Here is a 19424-nt window from a genome sequence, read left to right on the forward strand (position 1 = left end):
TTGCATCCCCGGTCAGACATCCTCCTTCACCGATAAGATATTCGTCTCCTCCTCGACCTGTTCGAGATATTGTAGCTTATGGGAGCAGCAGGAGAAACCCATCTTCTGCAGGACCTTCCCATCGTAGCAGGGCGCCCAGAGAAGTCCTGGATCCTCATCCCCAGAGGCGGGCTCCAAGCTTCTCAAACGAGAGCTATTGGACCGAAAGCCGCCGTAGTGACCTTTTTGGCGGAGACCTGTGCCAACGCCTAAGCTCGGTGCAAAGTCCTCAAGCCACCCCGAGGGGCGATCTCCAAGATCGTCTTACCTCTCAAAGGGGAGACCCAGCAGGAAAAGGCAGCCGTGCTCGCCCAAGGGAAGACCTGTCCGAGGTACGCGACAGCGGGAATGTCCCATATAACCTATCTCAAGAAAGGAGGGACAATAATCCGCCAAACATGTACAATGGATCCGGAGCTGTTGAACAGCCCCAGAATAACCAAGGAAATCAGGACAAAACCCTTGAGCGCCTGGCTCAGATGGAGGAGCTAATGAGGAAGCTCCTGTCAGAGAAAGAAAAAGACGAATATGATTCAGGGGACGAACTTGAGCTCTTCGCCCCTGGCATAGCAGCAACGGCGTACCCACCCGGTTTCCGTATGCCGCACCTGTCCAAATTCAACGGAGATGGAGATCCGTCAGATCACCTGGGTATATTCAATACCTTGATGATGGCCCACAACATTGGCCCCGAGCTAAGGTGTTAAATATTTCCCTCCACATTGACTGGGCCGGCCAAACAGTGGTTCATATAGAATAAAAAACAGTCAATCAACTCGTGGAAAAATTTCTCTACTGACTTCAAAAGAGCATTCCGAGCTTCCCAGGCTGCCCGCGTCAAAGTCGATTCCCTGGCAAACGTAAGGCATCAACCCGACGAGCCTCTGAAGGCTTACCTGAGCAGGTTCGCGAACGTCGCTGCTTGGGCCAGAGACGCAGATGACAACTCCAAGCTCATGGCTTTGAGAACTGGAATCCTTGTCGGAGGGGGACTCTGGAATGAGATACAAAGAAAGGGAGTCAGCTCCGTAAACGAATTCCTGAATAGGGCCCAGGGGTGGATCAACTTGGAGGAGGCACAAGCCTCAGCTGCAGGAACCAGCCAGGTCCCTGAGCAGCCCACTGGAGTGGTAACGGAGGTCATGACAGCGACCCAGAATGTTACACAGAATAACCAGTTTGGCAGAGGCAAGAGAAAGGGGAGCAGTGAAGGCAACTAGCACGGCCCAAAGAAGAATAAGTCCGTAGAAAAATTTAAGCCAGTCTACGCAACTTATACGGAGCTCACCCACTCTAGGGAGAACATCTTCCTAGCAAACTCCGCTCGCCTTCCCTGGAAGAAGTCGGAGCCGTTAAAGCACCAGAAGGGAAAGCAAGACCCTTCTAAGTTTTGCTGGTTACACAACAACGTTGGCCACAATACCGATGATTGTAGACACCTGAAGGATGAGATCGAGACTCTCATCCGAGCCGACCCCTTGGCTCAGTATGCGCGGAACAGAGTTCCTGCAGGTTATCCAGCTCCGGAGGTCCCGGTCAGTCAGCCCGGGTCTCAGATAGATCAGGACGTCCCTCCTCTAGTGATAGGAGGAGAGATCTCCACAATCTCTGGAGGTCCTCATTTGGCTGGCATAAGCAGAGGCGCCCAAAAGAGGTACGTCAACGAACTTAAGGCTCATAATGGAGTGGAGTTGAGTAGCATCTACCAAAGCAGCAACGATTGGAGAGGCAACCAATCATTTTTATTGAAGAAGATGTCAGCCACGTTCAGTTCCCTCATAATGACCCTCTGGTCGTAGCAGTACAGCTCGCTAATCGGAGGGTCAGAAGAGTGCTGGTCGATAATGGGAGCTCGGTAAACCTTATATTTCGATCCACACTGGAGAAGATGGGTTTATCTGTCGCCGAGCTGAAGGCGACCACCATGATGCTTTATGGTTTCTCTGGAGAAGGATCAACAGCTATAGGGACGATCGAGCTGGTGATCACCTTAGCAGAGGGACCTCAGACAGTCTCAAAACTCCTTGCGTTCATGGTCATCGACTGTCCCGCCGCATATAATGCCATTTTGGGTCGACCTACACTAATAGCTTTTGAAGCCATCTCCTCCATCCGCCACCTCGCGCTGAAATTCCCTTCTTCCACAGGAATATGCACAGTCCGTGGCGATCAGCTTGCTGTCAGGGAATGCGACAACATTTCCATGAAGGGAAAATTAAAACCCGGGCAGTTAACAATGGCCGTCCAAGGTGGAGAAGAGGAATCTCAGGAACCTTTGCCTAATAATGAGATTGAAAAACCTTAGAGCGCCGAAGGAGAAAATATCGTCCTAAGTGAGGATATTGACCCCCGAATAGGCGAGGATAAGTCCGAGCTCCAAGCTATCGAAGAGCTCGAGGAAGTAAATATCGATCCATAGAATCCCTCACGGATGGTTAAGCTCCGGAAAAACCTCTGTGGCAAGAGGAAGGCGGAGCTGATCAAGTTCCTGCAGGAGAACCTGGATGTGTTCGCATGGTCACACGAGGACATGGTGGGAATCACTCCAAATGTCATCATGCACACCCTTCATTTGTATAAGAGCATTCCTGCGAAGTCCCAGAAACAGAGGCACCTGGGAACAACTCGAGCTGAAGCCCTAGAAGAAGAAGTAGCCCGGCTCAAGAAATGCGGCTTTATCCGTTAAGCCAAGTATCCGATTTGGGTCGCCAATCATGTGCTGGTCCCGAAGCCCAACGGGAAATGGCAGACCTGCATCGACTTCTCCGATCTGAATAAAGCCTGCCCCAAAGACTATTTTCCCTTGCCAAGGATCGATCAATTGGTGGACGCCACGGCGAGGCACGAGCTCATGTCCTTTATGGATGCGTACTCAGGCTATAATCAGATCACCATGAATCCAGCGGACTAGGAGCACACTAGCTTCATGACCCCAACTAACGTCTATTGTTACAAGGTCATGTCGTTCGGACTGAAGAACGCCGGTGCTACATACCAGAGATTGGTGAACAGGATGTTTGCCAACCAGATCGGGAGAAACATGGAAGTGTACGTTGACGACATGCTGGTCAAATCGAAGACTGCTGATAACCATGTTTCCGACCTGGAGGAATGCTTCAAGATACTAAGAGAATACGGCATGAGGCTTAACCCACAAAAGTGCACTTTTGGGGTCGCATCTGGAAAATTCCTGGGTTTCATTGTCAACACCAGGGGAATCGAGGTGAACCCCGATAAGATCAGGTTACTGCTGGAGCTGCCTTCACCACGATCACGAAAGGACGTTCAGGGCCTGATAGGAAGGGTGGCGGCCCTTAATCGGTTTATTTCTAAATCCACCGACAAGTGCCTGCCATTCTATAACCTGCTCCGGGGAAATAAGAAGTTTGAGTGGACAGAGGAGTGCGAAAGTGCCTTCCTCGACCTGAAAGCACATCTGGCCGAGCCACCTGTATTGTCCAAACCAACGGCAGGGGAGTCATTTTTCCTTTACTTAGCTGTCACAGAAGATGCCGCTAGTGCCGTATTGGTCCGAAAAGAAGACCGGGTTCAAAAACCAGTCTATTACATCAGCAAGAGACTTCTCGGAGCTGAGTCCCGATACCCGTTGATGGAGAAGATGGCATTCTATCTTATCATGGCCTCCCGAAAGCTCAGGCCGTACTTCCAATCCCACTCAATACACGTCATGACCGATCAATCTTTAAGGCAGGTTTTGCAGAAACCTGAAGCATCGGGACGCCTGTTGAAGTGGGCTATTGAGCTCAGTCAGTTCTAGATTTTGTACACCTCGCGAATTGCAATAAAAAGCCAGGCCCTGGCCGATTTTGTGGCAGAATGCATAGGATTCAGAGAAGATTCTGTGGAAGAGTCACCCCAGGTCACCTCGGCCCAGGCGTCATGGAAGATCTTCGTGGAAGGCTCATCTAATGAGAACGGCTCCAGGACTGGAATCATTTTGATATCCCCAGAGGGGCATAGATTCCACTCGGCACTGAGATTCAGATTCAAGGCATCCAACAACGAGGCCGAATACGAAGCTTTGCTGGCCAGGCTAAGGGTGGCCCAGGAGCTGAAGGCCAGCTACGTTCAGTGCTTCAGCGATTCCCAGCTCGTGGTAAACCAGGTGCTAGGTGAACATCAAGCATGGGGAACCAAGATGGGTGCTTACCTGGCCAAGGTGAGAGTCGAGCTGTCCGCATTTGAACGGGTCTCAATCGAGCAGATACCTCGAGAGCAGAACGCTAACGCAGACGCCCTCGCCAAGCTCGCTACCTCCGGGGAGACGGAGGCTTTGGGGTTAGTACCGGTAGAGTTCTTGGAGAAACCAAGTATAGAAGAGGTTGGGGCGGAGCTCGAGATGATCGACGCCAGGCCGACCTGGATGACCCCCATCCTCGAGTATCTCACCGAAGGGAAGTTACCTGAAGGGCGTAATGACGCACAGCGAATACTGTACCAGGCTCCAAGGTATACGATGGTAGACGGGGTGCTATACTGGCGTGGGAACTCTCTACCCCTCCTACGATGTGTTCTACCAGGCGAGGCAAAGACAATTTTGCAAGAAGTGCACGAGGGTTTTTGCGGGGACCACACTGGGGGGCAGAACTTGGCCCTGAAGATCTAAAGGCAAGGATATTACTGGCCCACTCTGTCAAAGGATTCGATCTCGTACGTCAAGAAATGTGACAAGTGCCAGCGATTCGCCACAATTTCCCGAGCTCCCCCAGTCGAGCTGAAGATGATCTCGTCCCCGTGGCCATTCGCGGTCTGGGGAATCGACTTGGTTGGCACCCTCCCCACTAGAAAGGGAGGGGTCCGTTACACAGTGGTGGCTATCGAATACTTCACCAAGTGGGCTGAGGTAAAACCTTTGGCAACAATCACTTCCAAAAAAGTCCTCGACTTCGTGGTCAAAAGCATTATCTGTCGGTTTGGGCTGCAAAAGAAAATCGTATCCAACAATGGGACTCAGTTCGACAGCGACCTCTTCACCGAATTCTGTGAAAGGTACGACATTGTGAAAAACTTCTCCTCCGTGGCCTATCCCCAGGCAAACGGCCAGGTCGAGGCCGTCAATAAGACACTAAAGGCAAGCCTTAAGAAGAGACTGGACGAAGCCAAGGGATTCTGGCCAGACCAGCTCCCCCAGGTACTGTGGGCATACCGGACCTCGCATCGAACTCCTACAGGTCATACTCTTTTCTCCCTAGCTTTTGGGAGTGAGGCAGTCCTTCCTGTTGAGATAAAGATATCTTCGCATAGAGTCCAGGCATATGACCAGGACCGCAACCATGAACTTCTTTGCGCGTCCCTTGACCTGATAGATGAAAGACGAGAAGATTCGCAGCTCCAGCTCGCGCATTACCAGCAAAAAATCACTCGTTATTTCAACTCAAAGGTCAGAAAGCGTGCCTTTAGCATTGGCGATCTGGTCCTCAGGAGAGTCTTCTTAGCCGGTAAGGATCCCAAAGATGGAGTATTGGGACCGAACTGGGAAGGGCCATATCAAATAACCGAGGTCATAAAGGAAGGAACCTACAAGTTAGCTCGGCTTAATGGAGAAGCGGTCCCACGAACTTGGAACGCCATCCATTTAAAGAAATATTATCAGTAATACCCTTGTAAGGCTTACTCAGAAAGGCCATTTTTTGTGTATTAAGCAATGAGAATTAAATCTTCTTTCATTATTGTGTATATTTGCGAATGTAATCTCAAGTAACCACGAAAGACCCTTTCCTAATTACTTGGGGGGCATATGGTGCCTGGATATAACTAGGTCGCCTTAAAGGCTTAGAAGTTGATTCAAATCGATTGATCGATGCTTTTCTTAAAAAGCACGAGATATTGATAAAAATTAACGCCAACTAAGTTTTCAAATTAACGTCCTGGATGTAACCAGGTCCTAAAACTTAGAAGTTAATTCAAATTGATTGATCGTTGTTTTTCTTAAAAAGCATGAGATATTAATAAAAAATTAACGCGAACTAAGTTTTTTAAAGTAATGTCCAGGATGTAACCAGGACTTATCTTAGAAGTTGGATCAAGAGTGATTATGTTTTTTCCTAGAAAAGCATAAAATGTCAATCGCAGCACCAACATAAGCTAAGACCATTACCAAAATGCATAAAGGCTGAAGGTTATAAATCAATTAGAAAGCAAAAAATTGATAAAGCCAATTGTCTCGAGGTTAGAAAACCTCATACAAAGTTACAAAAAAATAAATATGTATTCAAGGGATGGAAAGAAAAGAAGTCCTAGGCCCCGCCAGGCTGCTCCGATGAAGTCACCACCTCGCCCTCCTGCTCGGCGGCTGCGGAGGTCCCCCCGGTCTCGGAGGGCACCTCTTGCTGAAGGCAAGCTTTGAATTTCTCCAAGAAGCTGTCCCATGCATCCGCCCCCATAAAGGAGAAGTCTCTATCTGGGTTGTAGACCCAACAGTGGTACAACATGGCCTCCATGGAGGAGCTAGTGGCTGCCCTCTCCGTTGCCAGGGCGGCCTTGGCCTCCTCAACCTCGGCCTTGGCGGTGTCCAGTGCAGCCCGAGCGGCCCGAGCCTCCTCAAGCTCAGTCCTCGCGGCGGCTAGAGCAACCAAGGTAGCCTCGGCCTCCTGCAACTTAGGACGAGATGCGTCCAGCTCGGCCTGCGTAGACGCCAGGGCATCCTTGGCATCTTGTTCTTGCTTTTGGGAAGTCTTAAGGGCAGCCAAATTTTTTTGGTGCTCGCCCCTCATGTCCTCGAGCTGAGCCCTAGATCGGGATATGCTCCGGTGGAGAGCCAAGGCACCCTGCAAGACAAAAAGACGATGAGGCAACTGCCTTAGAGAAAAAGAAAACAAACATGTAATGCATAATGAGCATGAGATACAGATGGCAAGGCCAACTTACCGTGAGAGCCATCCCTAATGAAGACTCCATCACGTTCTCCGGGCTCCTCGTCTCGATCGCCCGCAGGTCTCTCTCGGCAGCGTTGTAGTAATGGTCCATGGTGTAGCTCGCCATCTCGTAGACCGTTCCCCGAAAGACGTCGGGGATCTTCTCCAGAGCCTGGGGGTTCACTGGGATGCGCACCTCGAGGGTGGTGGTGGATAAGGTCCCGGTGGGCACCCCCGTTTCCCGAGCAGGGTCGGGAACTCGCGGGGGAGGAGGAGGTATCTTCATTGCAGGAGGTGGCGGAGGTACTTTCTCCTGAGCTGCCGAAGCCTAGTTTTTCCCCTTTGCAGGGGACTTAGAGGCACTCCCGATGGCCTTCTTTGCCAGCTAGAGTTTCTTCACCATGGGCCCAGAGGCCCCCGAGGAAGGGTTCCCTCCAGGGAACATAGCTCGCAGGTCGTTGCTCCGGGGCTGAGACATCTCCTCTGAGAAAGCAAAGGCAAAATGTTAATATACAGATAGAAATATGTGTACAAGACAACAAAAGTTAAAGGGAAAACAGATCTCAAGTATATTGAAAGGGATCCTACCCTCCGAGCCAGAGGAGGAATCTATGGTCACGACCACCGGCCCCGGAGCTGCAGCGGGTGAGTCTAGGACAATGACTTCACGAGCTGAAAGAGGTTCTGGGTCCGAATTTGGCTCGGGACTAGACTCTTCTACATATTTCCTAAGGCCTGGAGCTACTGTACCCTCCCGAAGAGAGGGCCACGACCGAAGATTGGTCCCATACTCCTAAAAAAAGACCGACCTAAAAGCTATGGTGTTATCTACGACTACAGTGCCCCTAGGGCGGCTACTTTCGTAATCCAGCACGAGCTGGTCGACGCACTGGAGTAAGGTTATATCGCGGTCTGGGTCACTTTGATGACGTTGAACGGGCTGGTTGGGATTGAACCTAGCTAACCGAGGGTCTGCGGTGGCTCTATCTAAGTCCCTAAACATATAAGGATTACCTTTCCTAGAGGGACCGGCGGCTGCTCCAGACCGGACCCTCTCCTCGTCTGTTTCTTGGGCGACCTCCAGTGCCCGCTTCCGCCTCACGAGGGGCACCTCGTCCTCCTCTTCCTCTCTTTCCCCCGCGGCCTCCTCCTCGGGATTGGGAGCTATCTCGCGGGCTGGAGGGAGGCTCTGAGGTCTCCTCAAGGCCAAAGTCTGTTCTGGAGAGATCAGTTTGCACGCCAGCATCGTCTCATCTGACACGAGCTGGCGATAATCCTTTTCGCTGGGGGGCAGCCCTGCCAATGTCTCGTATTGACCCCCGAGGGTCACAGACTTGGCCGTCCTCGCAAAAATGGCTGCACGATTGTTTCTAAGTCAGGAGCAAATAAAGGGAGCTATTCAATAGTCAACTTACAAGCTAAGAGTAAAAGATACTTACGAGGACGGTTGAAGTAATGAAGTTCGCAGTTGCGAAACCCCTTTGACATAAAGAACTGGTCTTTGAAGTCGTTGGGGTGGCTGGGCAGCTCGATGACCGCAGTCATGTTTGGAAAACGGGTCAAGTAGTAGAACCCGTTGCCTCGCCCCCGCTGCTCCGGGCTGGCCTTGAGGCAGAAAAAGTATAAGATATCCGCCGGGGTGGGGACCTCCCATTCCTGCTTCAGGAATAAATATCTCAACCCCGCTAACAAACGATACGAGTTAGGGGGGAGCTGGAAAGGGGCCAACTTCACGTAATTGAGGAAGTCAGCAAAATATTGGTCCAGCGGGAGGAAGGCCCCAGCCTTGAAGTGCTCGTCACTCCAGGCCGCGTATTCTTCATCGAGCGGTGTGCAGCTCCGCTCACCTTCTAGGGGAGGTCAGGCGATTAGGGCGCCCCTCCCAACCTCGATATTGTGGGAAAGGAATATTTTATTCACTTTCCCCTGGTCGGTGATCTTTGAGACGATCCTCTCGGCCTCGAAGAAAGCGTCGAGCGCCACCTCGGGCTCCCGCTCCATGGCCGGTCCGAAAACGGGGATTGGAGAGTCCGTCACCACCTCCTTTCCTTTGGATTGTTGAGAAGACGAGCTGTCAGCGGTCTTCTTAGGGGCATTCTTCTGGGGTCCCATCGGGTCGCCTAGCGAACAAAAGAAGAAAATTTTAGAAAAGGCGACCTAAGCATAAGAAATAATCTGAACCGAAGTGTTTCCTTTGCACGGGCTGAGGTAATCTCAGCCCGTGGAGAGTGAGACCATGCGGTTCTATGAACACGCGCCTGTGCTCCCAACGGATCCCCGATTACTCGGAATTCATGTGTCAGGAGGGTCAGGATAAAAGTTTGCCTTGGAAGGAAAGTTTCAGTAGGAAAACAATGCGAAAACCTCCTGTGAAGCGTGTCCCCTAAGCTACCCGGTTTTGCACCCAAAAGGCTGGATATTTCAAACAGGCATACCAAAAATCCTACCCAGAAAATTTCCCCAAAAAGCGTACCATATGAACCATGCTCCTAAATGGTTTTTTCTATGATCAATGCCCTAAAATAAAAACCTACGCCTATCATACCCGCAAAAAACCAACAGAATGTTGCATGTGGCTACAGGAACAATTTACCTAAGCTACAGTGAAGAGGAAATTTAAAGCATGCATAAGAAGAAAACTTACAGAGTGTTTTGTTGTGGGGAGGATGAAGGGGTCGTCTGGGTTGAAGCTTCGTCGGAATAGCTGGTGCCAAATCCTCAAAGGAGCTCTCGCGCCTGAACTTCTGGAACGCTGGGAACAGTAACCGGAAGAAAAAAAGGGATTTTTGAGGATGAGAAGGAAGAAAAAGAGGGGAAAATTAGAAAATTTTCAAATAAACGGGTGGACCATGCGTAAGGTGGCCACCCCTTTTATATACGTAGGAGGCCAAGTGAGGAGGGCCGTTGGATTGCCCTGATGTGGGATACGAGGCTCTCTACTCGAAAGGCGAAACGACAACCGAGTATAGGCTAGGCCATTTAATGCGGTCCTTGGAAGACGTACAGTCACCAACCACGATGCTCCACGTATTCGGCGCCTGCTTAATGGGTGGAATGTGAAGATTCCACAAGGAAGCCTAAAAGCCCCCACTGTGGCCCCAGGTGGCATCATGTGCCACGAGCAAGGGCTTGGGGGGCAAATGTACACCCTAATTTTCCACGGGTTATTAGCGAGCTGAGATATGGCATGGTTATATCAGCCACGTGGATGCCACGTGGCCGAAGCTGCTGTTATCAGGTCCTACCTCTTTAGCTCGAGGTAGCCAAAAGTTTATTAAGATTACTAAGGAGCCGAGTCAGAGGTATAAAGATCGCGGGTTAAGAAGGCATCCAGCTCGAGGCACGGGCCTGGGTTGGAAGCTGTGACCCTTTATAAAGTCAACCACGCAATGTAAACGTGCATATATCAGACATCACGTGTCTGATATATCCTTGAATTCTCGGACACGCAGCATAAACGTGCCTGTTCAGGCACCCACGACTGGGTTGGGCCTGCGGCCCATTATCCCCCTTACCTATTGATTAGACCACACTTCATTTGTCAGGTTTTAGGAATTAATCATGAATGTCACAGAAGTGACATGATGGGTAAGAAGGTCATGGGATGACCCCCCTTGCCAACCCCCAGGTGTCCTCTCCTATAAATATGGAGACCCTGGGAGTTGCAAGGGGTTGGATTCTATTGTGTAAAGAAATACCCTGTAAAGAATACCAGAAATATAGCAATAATATTGGCTGGTGGAGTAGAAGGATTTTAACCTTTGAACCACCTAAAAAAGTATTCGTATCATCGGTTCATTTTAATATCATTCATCTATTTTGGTTCATTACTTAGCACTAATCCCCTTCTCTTATTTTCTTAATTACCTATTGGTGAAGAACCGCGTCAACATCTGACATACTCAGCAAAGACTTCACCACAATGATCATAAGCTTCATTCAAGAGATCCTAATAGGTGGTTCCATCAGTTTCGATGGTGGGTGGATTCAAGGTCAACACTTCTCTCTTTGGGTTTCCTCTACTCTCTAATCTGCAAAAAGAAAACAAAAGAATAATATTTCAGATTAAATAGGTGAATAAAAAACCAACCATGGTAAAGAGATTCAGCCCCACCCTTCCGCCCACCGTCGACCAATCGTGGTTGCGACCACCATATGCCACTACTGCGAACCACCGCACATCATCGTTGTGAGCCACCGCACGCCGCCATGAGTCTAGTCTTGGTCTCCCATGGATGTGAGAGAGGAAGATAGAGATGGTTTGAGAGAAAGATGAAGGGGACGGCTGAGAGGAGAGAGACAGGTATATGAATAAAAAGAGATTAGGGATTTTTTCCTTTATTAATATTTTTTAATATAAAAAGTTTTAAAATGATAAGAGAGAAACGTGACATATAAATGGCGCCCAAAATTTTGAGTCACCCGCCTTTTCACCAAGCATAATACTTTCTTAATTCTATTAGATTTTAGTGTTATCCTATGCCCTTTTTGTGTAGTGAGAGTTAGAAGGTTTGAAGCAGATAATGCTCAGGATGGCCAGGCGGCAAGGCCATGAATTTGACTCGAAAGATGAAGAAATTGAGTCGTGCACCCCTCATCTTGTTGAAGCCTCGCTACCTGTAGGCTTCAAAATTCCATCCATACCATCCTATGATGGTGGTTGGGATCCCATGGACCACCTGTCTAAGTTCAACAGGTTAATGTCCGTACATCGTGTCTCTGATGACACTAAGTGTCATGTTTTCCCGCTTACCCTAACGGGGCCAGAAGATGAATGGTTTAAAAAGCTCTGACTAAGGTCTATTCAGTCATGCCACCAGTTATCATCCGTCTTCCGAAGACAGTTCATAGGAGTCTAAAAGGTAAGCTTTGAGGTCAACACATTGGCCAGCATAAAGCAATGGCCTTTCGAGACTCTCAAGGCCTACATGAAGCGCTTCAAAGAAGAAGCGGAAAAAACCAAGAGGGTCGATACGGCCAGTAGTTGATGGCATTACAAGCTGGCATACGCGCGGGGTCCCTACTTTGGGATGATCTCCAGCGGAGGGGATGCCGGCGTCTCGACGACTTCATTTGTCGAGCACAATAGTACATCATCTTGGAGGACGCCCAGATCGGGGCATTCGGAGTGCCCGCCCTCTTCCCTACGTTGGCCACACCTGGCCTCGTGGCCTCAAGAATCCAATACTCCCCCTATGTTCACATCCAATAGGGGTCGGGGGGAGTACAACCCAGCCATAGTGCCATCCTTTCTTGTTATAGCGCTATGTCTGCTCCTGGATTTGGTGTGGCTCCGAGAGGGTTCGGGGCATCGCCCACTAGATACAATGCTTTTCAGCCTGCATTCAGTGCTGAAGTTGTTGCCTTATCCCAGCCTGTTGAATCCAGTAGAGCTCCCAATGGCACAAGGCATAGAGGGAAGAGTAAAGGTCTCAAATCCAGAGGGAGCGGAACCACACAGCCTGAGCAGGGAGTCACATCAGACGAGAAGTACGTCTCACAATATTCCGAGTACACTTATCTGGTAGACTCCCGAGAGAACATCTTCGTGGCCATGACATAGCACGTTCATTACAAGAAGTTGCAGCCCATCCGAAGAGAAAGGGATAGGCGAGACCCTGGAAAATTTTGTCATTTCCACAACGACATAGGGCACCACACCAATGAGTGTCGTCAACTCAAGGATGAGATTGAGAATTTTTCCTCTTTCTATCGTTAGCATCGGTTGCAAGAGGGGGTAACCGAGCCAGGACCTCCTCGATCTGCCTATTAGCCCGAGGGAGATGGCTCCCTAATTAGGAATTATTCATCTTGATGTATGGTAGATATCCTCGATTAGGATTTGGTGGGCGTGACGCTAAACTCCAGTATTGTCTTGGCCCATCTATTGCTTTCCAAGGTGTTGCTAAACGTCTAGGCCCTTTTCAGTGGGAACGGTCGTATGATGCACCTCTTGGTCACCAGGCTGCTCCATTTCATTGTTATGCATTGATCGGATGACCACCATGATGACTGTTGAATGAAACTTGTAAGGGATTAAGCACTAATGTTCTCTCAATGAAAGCACCAAACTGTTGACGCGGTTTTTCACAAACAATAGATTAAGAAATCCAATAACAAAGATATTAGTGCTCTTTTCTAAACCGTAATGAATTATATGAACAACTTCTCACACTCACAATTTTATGTGGTTCAGTGGTTAAAATCCACCTAGTCCACGAGACAATATTATTAATCTCTTACAATTGCTGCAAAGTTTCTATATCATAAAAAGTAGTCCCTTTTCTTATCCATTGTCCCTGATATTTATAGTGAATATATTTGGATGGGATTTGGTAACCGCGTGCATAAATATGGTAAACAATCAATCAAGATAATTTCCATCTACATAGGGATATGATTGCCTATGAAAATTACTCTCGTTATCTCGGGCAATAAATATGTAATACATCCTGGGCATTAATGAGCATATAAGGAACCTCCAAGTCTTTCAGGATCCTTCACTACGCGTCATGACCAGGTTTCCACGTGCTGAACATATTCCTTGAGCTAAAGATCAAAGAGTGAATGGACTTTACTTTGAATCAATTTCAAAGTATCAGGAAGGCGACCTAACCATTACATATCTCGAACTAGGTTATTCTCCTGAGAGGCAATTTGGAGACTATCTGCATAACGCACTTTCAAGTCTTAACTTGAGCTGCTCACGTCGAAGTTAGCTAGATGTTCTGCTCGCCTGTTTTCTCCATGTGTTTATCTGCCAGTTGTACCCCCTAGCTGAATGGTTGAATCCATGCTTATTTTAAGGTACAACAATGTTATGCAACAAATTGGTTGTTGGGTGCAACCAAAGTGTTGATATATGTTATGTTTAGTACTTGCAAAATTGTATGGTAGGGTTGGGACTTATCCCATACCCTAGTGATCGGTAGCGATATCTAGCTTAGGTCGACCTGTTATTGAGTTTAGTATGCTTGTGTTGTAAGGCTATTCTTACTAAGCGTTTTCACTTACTTTGCAAAGTGGAGCAGTGAGGGCCGGAGTCTGCTTGCGGATATGTACATGTGGCCCGACCTGGGGAAGTTTTTGATGGAACACCATTTTGAAAAGAAAAAGTTGGGAGCTTGTTATTTCTTTTATGACATTTGTTTTTCTATAACTCTGTGGAAGAGTAGTTGTAAGTTTGTTTGCTAAACTAAAAGTGTGTGCACACAGTCTTTTCTTTTAAAAAAAAATTATATGGATTTCTGGTATAATGATTTAAAGTAAAAGTTTAGATTTCTGTATGTTTTTGGTCTTGTATGTTTTGGGTCGTTGCAACCTCGGGGAGTTGTTATTAGTGTGCGAGTAAGTTTAATCAAATAGATCTGGGGACAAGTAAACCATAAAAATTATATTTTTTTGAAATCTCTAAAAGTTCTTAGTATGCTCTGTGGTTGCAGTTTTAATTGATCCTCCACATCAGAAAATTGTGAACTTGAGATTATCTTTGTTACCTTGTTTGTGAAAATTGTTTGTATCAATAGGAACGTAACTCTAAAAATTGTTTGGTAAAAAGATGTTTGTCTTTGTTTTAAATTGAAACTGCTAGTAAAAATTTAAGCATCATGGAACGAATGGTTAATTATAATTGAAATCCTGCTGTCGAAAATGTTGTACAAGAAAAAACTTTACTTGAATACTTTTCACCTATTTCATTTAATGCTCCTTCATTTATTGTTTTGCCTGCCACTAATGCTACCCATTTCGAGCTTAAACCAACAATCATTCAATTATCGCTATCTTTTTATGGGTTAGATAGAGAAGATCCTTACATGCATGTAAAAGATTTTTTGGAAATTTTCTCAACATTTCAATTTCAAAAATATTTCGATGAGTCGGTCAAACTTAGGTTATTCCTTTTTTTTTTTATTAAAAGACAAATCTAAAGCTTGGTTAAACTTCCTTCTTACAGGGACTATAACCACATGGGATCAACTTTATAATAATTTTTTGTTAAAAAAATTTCCTATGCGTAACCGAAGGAGAGAAATCTCTGAGTTTTGTCAAAAAGAAAATGAAGAGTTTTATGAATGTTGGGAAATGTTTAAAGTTTTATTATTAAAATGTCCTCATCGTGTTTTTGAAAAATGGAAACTTGTAAAATATTTTTATGATGGTTTGACTCCCTCTAATTGTCAAATGATTCAATCTATGCGTACCAGAATCTTTTTACAATTTCAAGGGCAAGGGACGCTCTTGAAGATTTAAATTTCAATTAACAACAATGGAATTATTTTGACCCTAGGTCTAGAGCAACTAATTCACCAAAAAGATGAGGAAAGTATGAAGTAAAAGATGATTCAGACTTAAGAACGTCCTTAGACAAATTAGCGAGAAAAGTAGAAGCTTTAGTTATAAGTCAAATTATAAATTCTCCAATGCAACCCAGAAAAGATATTTGTTCTATATGTTCTAGTCCTTTCCATAATTCCCAATCATGTCCTTCTTACCAAGAGGCCTTTTCTGAGGAGGCCAATGCTCTTCATTCTTATGGGAAACCAAATGATAGCCCATTCTCTTCCACTCACAATCCTAATTGGAGAAACCATCCAAACTTTTCATGGAGACAAACCAGCCTCCAATGAATCAAGGGCGCCAATACAACATGCAAAACTAAAATTATGCCCCACAAAATAAGTTATATCCTAAGGAAACCTTTCTTAGAAGAAATTTTACAACAATTTATGCAATCCACTCAACAAATCCTACAAAATAAGTCTCAATCAATTGACAAACTTGAGACACAAGTAGGACAATCGCAACTACTTTAGCTGATAGAGAAGCAGGAAAATTTCCTAATCAACCCATTCCAAATCCAAAGGGCCAATGTGAGATAGGAAATCCTAGCCATAATGAAGAAGCCAAATCAATTTTAACTCTTAGATCATGAAATAACATTGTCAAACACGATTACATACCCAAGGTTGAAAAAAGAAAAGAAAATAGTCAACCCACTAGTTCCAATGATAATGACTCTTCAAAGGAGGATACCCCAATCCTTCCTTTCATTACCAAAGTCTCATTCCCACAAAGACTACTTCCAATCAAAAGAGGCAGCAAATATAGTGACATCTTAGAGATTTTCAAGCAAGTTAGTATCAATATACCATTCTTAGATGCCATTAAGCAAATTCCCGCCTACTCTAAAATTTTTAAGGATCTTTGCACTATCAAAAGAAACACTAATGTTCCAAAAAAAAATGTCTTTTTAACTGAACAAGCCAGTTCCATCATTCAATATAAGAGTCTTGTTAAATATACAAATCATAGGTGTCTCAGAATTTCATGCATTATTGGTGATCATTTTATTAACAAGGCTTTACTTGATTTGAGTGCTGGTGTGAATTTATTGTCTTATTCTGTTTATAAACAACTTGGTCTTGGTGAACTAAAACCTACTTCTATAACTCTTCAATTGGCTAATCATTCTGTGAAATTTCCTAGAGGCATTATAGAAGATGTTTTGATAAAAATTGGTAAATTTTACTTTCCTGTTGATTTCATTGTTCTTGATACTCAACCTGTTGAAAATGTGCATGCTCAAATTCTTATCATTTTAGGTAGACCATTCTTAGCTACATCTAATGCAATCATTAATTTTCGTAATGGTGTTTTGAAATTATCCTTTGGGAATGTGACTGTTGAATTAAATGTATTTAATGTTGCTAAATCTATTGAGTGTGAGAAAATCAATGAAGTTAACATGATTGAAAGTATCTTTCAAGATAATAGAATTGACTTGCTTGAATATTGTGAAAAATATTTTGGTGTCAGCTTGCATATTGATGATGTGAATTCTTTGTTAGAGTCTATACCCTTAAATAATTCCAAAAGTGAACCTTTTTCACCCTTAGAACATATTCAATCAATTCATGAGTCTCCAAAGTTAGACCTTAAACCCTTACTAGAAAATTTGAAATATGCTTTTCTAGGAGAGTCTGAAACCTTGCCTGTTATCATAGCATCCGCCTTAGTTAAAGAACATGCAGATAAATTGTTAGATGTCCTTAGAGAGCATAAATAAGCCATAGGTTGGACCACTGGAGACATTAAAAGAATTAGCCTATCCATTTGCATGCATAGAATTCATCTAGAGGAAAATGCTAAGACCACCTTAGAGTGTCAAAGAAGATTAAATCCTAACATGAAAGAGGTAGTTAGAGAAGAAGTAATTAAATTTTTAAATGTAGATAACATTTACCCTATTTATGATAGTTTATGGGTTAGTCCAGTCCAAGTTGTTCCTAAGAAATATGGGACCACTGTTGTTGAAAATGAGAAAATTGAATTAATCCCTACTAGAGCACAAACAGGGTGAAGAGTGTGCATAGACTATAGAAAGCTAAATAATGTCACAAGAAAAGACCACTTCCCTTTACCTTTCATTGACCAAATGCTTGAACGCTTAGCTGGCCATGACTATTATTGCTTTCTTGATAAATATTCGTGATATAACCAAATCCCCATTGCCCCAGAAGATCAAGAAAAGACTACATTCACATACCCTTTTGGGACTTTCACCTATCATCGCATGTCTTTTGGGCTATGCAATGCACATGCGACTTTTCAACTGTGTATGATTTCAATGTTTGCTAATATGGTTGACAGATTTCTTGAAGTGTTTATGGATAAATTTTCTGTGTTTGGGTCTTCTTTTGATGAATGTTTGCACCATGTTTCTTGTGTTTTAATTTGTCGCAAAGAAAAACAATTAGTTCTTAATTGGGAAAAATGTCATTTTATGGTTAAAAATGAATTGTTTTAGGTCATGTAATTTAATCCGAGGGAATACAAGTTTATAAAGATAAAGTTGATCTTATTTTAAAACTTCCCCCACCTAAAACTATGAAAGAAATTTCTTCATTCTTAGGCCATGCCAGTTTTTATAGATGATTTATAAAAGACTTTAGCAAAACTTCTCGACATTTATGTCGTTTACTTGGAAAAGAAAATGTTTTTGTCTTTAATAATGATTGTCATGTTGCCTTTGATAAATTGAAAAATCTTTTAACTAATGCACCTATTATTCGACCTCTTGATTGAAAAATACATTTTGAAATAATGTGTGATGCTTCTAATTATGCTATAGGTGATGTCTTAGGACAAAGACTTGAAAAGATACCTCATGTAATTTACTATGCTAGCAAAAGTTTAAATGATGCCCAATTAAATTATTCCACAACCGAGAAGGAATTTCTTACTTTTGTTTTTGCATTGGAGAAATTTAGATCATGTTTGTTAGGGTCTAAAATTATTGTCTATTCTAATCATGCTGCATTAAAATATCTCTTGTCCCAAAACAATGCTAAGTCTCGTTTGATCTGTTGGATCCTACTTTTACAAGAATTTGACTTAGAAATAAGTGATAAAAGGGGGCCTGAAAATGTTGTTGCTGATCATTTGTCTATGCTAGTTGTTGAAAATACTCATAAATGCACTCCTATTACTAAAACATTTCCTGATTGATGAACAACTGATGCATGTTACTTCCTTGCCTTGGTATGTTGATATTGTTAATTATTTGGTCACTAAAGAAATACCATCCCAATGGTCTAAGCATGATAAATCTAAATTTTATTCTGAGGTGAAAATTTGTATTTGGGATGATCCTTACTTGTTTAAATATTGCCTTGGTAAAATAATTAGAAGATGCATTCCAAATTGTGACCAATCTAAAATCGTATCTTTTTGTCATGATCATGCATGTGGATGACATTTTAGTTGTAAGAAAACAACTCCTTAAGTTTTACAATGTGGTTTTTATTGGCCTGCTATCTTTTGTGATACATATGTTTATTGCAAATCTTGTGAAGGTTGCCAAAAGTTAGGAAGTTTAACTAGACGAAACATGATTCCTTTGAATCATGTTCTTATCATTGACATATTTGATGTGTTGGGCATTGATTTTATGGGATCATTTCCTAACTCTTTTGGTAATCTTTATATTCTTGTTGGAGTTGCTTATGTATCTAAATGGGTCGAAGCTATTGCATGCCACACTAATGGCACAAACTTGTGCTTTAATTTTAAAAGGAAATATATTTTCCCATTTTGGTTCACCACGCGCTATCATTAGTGATAACGGTACGCACTTTTGTAATAAGTCATTTGAACATTTGATGAAACAATATGACATTACACATAAAGTCTCAACACCATATCACCCATAAACTAGTGGTCAAGTTGAAGTTTCTAATAGGGAAGTTAAGAAAATTTTAGAAAAAATATGAATCCAACTAGGGAAGATTGGTCCTTAAGACTCACTGATGCATTATGGGCATATCGTACCACGTACAAAATGCCCATTGGCATGTCACCCTACAGAATTGTGTATGGGAAGGCATGCCACTTACCTGTTGAATTAGAACACCGAGTCTATTGGGCAATTAAGCAATTAAATTTTTCTTTAGATAAGGCAAGTGAGAAAAGAAAGCTTCAATTGAATGAGCTAGGAAATTAGGAATGATG

At 44.3% G+C, this 19424-nt stretch overlaps 1 non-coding gene across 1 annotated transcript; it reads right to left on the reverse strand.

The window, feature by feature from the left end:
• Window positions 1-14930: 14930 nt before the first annotated feature.
• LOC133792825 (small nucleolar RNA R71) lies at window positions 14931-15036 on the reverse strand. Its single transcript, XR_009874297.1, has one exon. It is a non-coding gene; the product is annotated as a small nucleolar RNA R71 (small nucleolar RNA).
• Between the last annotated feature and the right edge of the window lie 4388 nt (window positions 15037-19424).

This window comes from Humulus lupulus, chromosome 7, assembly GCF_963169125.1.
Source record: "Humulus lupulus chromosome 7, drHumLupu1.1, whole genome shotgun sequence".
Taxonomy (NCBI): Eukaryota; Viridiplantae; Streptophyta; class Magnoliopsida; order Rosales; family Cannabaceae; genus Humulus; species Humulus lupulus.